Source organism: Contarinia nasturtii, unplaced genomic scaffold, assembly GCF_009176525.2.
Source record: "Contarinia nasturtii isolate CC-2019 unplaced genomic scaffold, AAFC_CNas_1.1 Cnas_scaffold_6275, whole genome shotgun sequence".
NCBI classification, from domain to species: domain Eukaryota; kingdom Metazoa; phylum Arthropoda; class Insecta; order Diptera; family Cecidomyiidae; genus Contarinia; species Contarinia nasturtii.
The window spans coordinates 1-3,676 of record NW_022203533.1 but is presented as its reverse complement, the minus strand read 5'-3'; the positions used below and the strand labels follow the sequence as shown (position 1 = coordinate 3,676).

At 36.3% G+C, this 3,676-nt stretch overlaps 1 long non-coding RNA gene across 1 annotated transcript; it reads right to left on the bottom strand.

The window, feature by feature from the left end:
* Nucleotides 1-540: 540 nt before the first annotated feature.
* On the bottom strand, nucleotides 541-999 carry LOC116351781. Its single transcript, XR_004202201.1, has 3 exons — nucleotides 971-999; nucleotides 751-897; nucleotides 541-592 (listed from the first exon to the last, which is right to left on the bottom strand). It is a non-coding gene; the product is annotated as an uncharacterized LOC116351781 (long non-coding RNA).
* Between the last annotated feature and the right edge of the window lie 2,677 nt (nucleotides 1,000-3,676).

Here is a 3,676-nt window from a genome sequence, read left to right as displayed (position 1 = left end):
TAAGTTAGTTGCTATAAGACCACAGAACAAGAAAGACATAATAAAATTTATATTAATTGTGCACAGAAGAAAAGACCATGAGTTTCATTTGAGAATATTAGATCTATTTACACAGATCGACCAATCGCTTGGAACTCCGATGAAATCCAACGAGTACGATAAATGTAATTTAATTCATAAAACGTGGTATTTAATTCTTTCGCCGTTCCTTTAAGATGTGATCTCTTTTTACTTGCATTGCTGTTTTAAAATTTGTATAACTTGTTAGGTATTTTATCGAAAGAAGAAAAATAAGGAATGGAGTCATAGGCCTTGCTAATTGCCAAGTGCATACGGTGCGCCATGCAATGTATAGCGAAAATTTGATTTTTGACTTCTTTTCTAAAAAAACTAATTAGGCCACCGGTTTCTCCAGTCATTACGTTTTCTCCATCTGAAGCGTAACCAATCAAGTTGTTTCTTAAATAATTATATAAATCGGATTTTTCGGATTTTAATGCACTAATTATACTATTAAAATTTTTAATTTCAATCATCATCAAGGAGGATCATCCGCATGTGTTGAAGGATTTTGTAAAGAAAACAATTCCAACTGAAGGAAAAACAATGTATTTAATTTTAATTCCTCCCCAAGGACTTTTTTTTTAATTATTCCTCGTCAGGGAAATTTTCCCCTGGGAAAATGTCATATGAATCGTTGCGGAGAAAAATAAGAGAATTCCTCCCCTGGTTTTTTTTAATTTGACTTACCTTTGGGCCAGGTAAGTCTAAAGGCTTTGGCAGCATTGTTCTTGGGTCGACCCACTTAGGTGGTTGGGTGTAATGGACCTTGCGTAGTGGGGTGTAGACCTGTTGATCATCGGCTCTTACTTCCTGCACTGGTTCGGCGTATGGTTGCTAAGAAAACAAAATTTAAAAAAATAAGAGAATTCCTCCCCTGGGGGTTTATTTATATATTTACAACTTGTACCTGGACAATGTTACCAGATTCCTCAGGATTCACCGGGTCCGGTTCTTCCGTCGGATCTTCCTCGGACTAATCAAATACAATTTATTTACAATATAATAAAAAACCATAGCGTTCAACGCTAAGCGTTGACTAATTCAAAGACAAAAAACTGTTGTTCTATGGGCTGTACGCTATAAAGCCCATAAAACAACCTTTTTCTTGTCTTTAAATATTTATTTATTGTTATATTCATATTATGAATCATATTGCCAAATTATATTAACTTTTTAATACGGAAATTTTTGCACATCTTAAGACTTAAGTTAAGATTTTTAACTGAATTACCTCTTCCGTTAATTATGGCCATAAATCCTTTTGACCGCATGATGCAGAGTCTGCAGAGATTGCAGACATGCGGTATGCTAAAAAAAGTTTACTTCCCCCGGGGAGTCTCCCCCACAGGAGGACCCCTGGTGATGTTTTGTATAATGGACAAAGTCCATTAGAAACAAATACCTCCTCATTGAACTGATCGATCATCCAACTGACTCTAAATAGTCATTTACAATGTAGATTTTACATAGGGCATTTGAATTTGTGGCAACAATAATTTGAATCAACAACGTGGAACTGCAAAAATAGACTTCTATTTTGATATTTTAGATGTCTATTTCTGCGTTTTTTCCACATTGTAGAGCCAAATTGTCACAAAATCGAAATCTCCAAATGTGGCTATATCAAGTCAGCTGGTGACTTAGTCAGATCAATATATTCTGTGCTACTTACCTTGTCCTTGTGGGTCGCTGTACGAAGCTTCACTATATTCACTTTGGCGAGACCCCGACGCAACCTTACATTATCGCTTTCCCCAAAGCAGTCAGCTAACGCCTCTTCCAATTCCATATTATTCTCCATCTGTATTGGTGAAGAAAATGTGACCAAATTAATGTGACGTATCATTATGATAAAAATTCATCCTCTGAGCGGTAACGTAAAATTGAGAGAGAGAAAAAAACAACGAAAAAACTCCTCCCCTTGGAGAGAGCAAAAGTAAAATTGAGAGAGAGAGAGAGAGAGAGAGAGAGAGAGAAAAAACAACAAAATGAAAAAATTCCTCCTCTGGGTGAGCGATAACGTAAAATTAAGAGAGAGAAAAAAACAACAAAACGAAAAAACTCCTCCCCTGTGAGAGCAGTGGCCCTGTGAGCATAGCATTCAATAGCATAGCATACAATATGATATTTTTACTTACCGATCAACGACACTAAAGTTTGTAAACTAAAATGGCGACGCGATTCGTCGTGTGGTGGAATAACACAGTTATTTTTATTTGTCAATCACTAAGTAAATTGTCTTCTGTGCAAATTTACCGAAAAATAACGAAAAAAAACTTTAGTTGAACACGGTTTAGCACTTCGAATGAGTCCAATTATTATTATAAATAGCGTCAAAATTGAGGCAAAAATCACAAAATACAGAGAGAAAAATCTAATGTGTTACTGTTTCGAGTCGAACTAGCTATCTAAAATTTCGGTCGGTTTCCAAACGTGACGTTTGAAACGTCAAGTTGCCCACACCAACTTGAAGTTGGTGTCACTTGAGTTAAGAGACTTGACAGTGTCAACAGGAATCCATTTCAGCATTGCATATGCACATACACATGCACGCATACATTCACGCCCGGCAACTAACTTGCATATATTCAATATCGGCCAAAATAGTGATCATGTTCTGTTTTGTTTATATATTTCTTTTTATACGAAAGAAAACGCGTACACATATTATACCATGTATTTCAATAGTATCGGCTTATATGCGTTACACAATTTTTAAAAAATCCTTATCGAACGAACTCGAACAATCGAACAATTTATCGAACTAACGAACATATGGTATAAATTATTGTTCGATTGTTCGAGTTCGTTCGATTGTTCGTTCGTTTGTTCGATAGGCCTTATCGAACAAACGAACGAAAAATTTTGTGTTCGTTGACAACTTTACTACGGAACTGCTCTTTCGTTCAAAGAACTTGACCAAGATGATATTCAATTGACAGAACACTATGTTCGGACCACATTGCCCATTACTTTGGATTCAGCGCTAGCAGAGCACAAAATGGAATATACTCTCAATGAAAAAATGTGGTTTTTTGGCCCATTCGCATCAATACCACAAAATTTTGCATTTCCTCCTGGTGAACTCAAAACTTTATTTGCTTTGGTGCGTTATGTCAAACAAGTAGTTGACCAGCCGAGTGAATGTGATGGCCTTCATCATTTCGCAAATGCCAAGATGATCGCTAAAAAGGGGATGTCTTACGAAGAAAATATGGTTCAGAGCGTGCTTGGTTTAGTATTTGGTTGCCTTCGTGAAAAAAAACTAAGCAAGCTGACCGACGGTTTAGAAGAAAAGAGAAAGGATTTGTTCAAGAAGGCCAACGCAATATTTGAACAATTCGAAACTACAGGTGATATTTCATCGAATCGGCAATTTTCCTTGGAATTGGTGAATGTAACATTAGTCGACCAAAAGTGGAAGGGAAGAGTTAAATGCATTTTTTGTAATGAAAATGATCCCATTAACGACGTCAGCTTATATTTTAAACCACCAGGATGTTGGGTTATCGCCAATCTCACCAAACATATTATAAATTATCACACCAATCAAAGTCACAAAGCAAATAAGGCTACCATAGGTCGCGCTAAAACAGTCAAATTGAAAATCGAG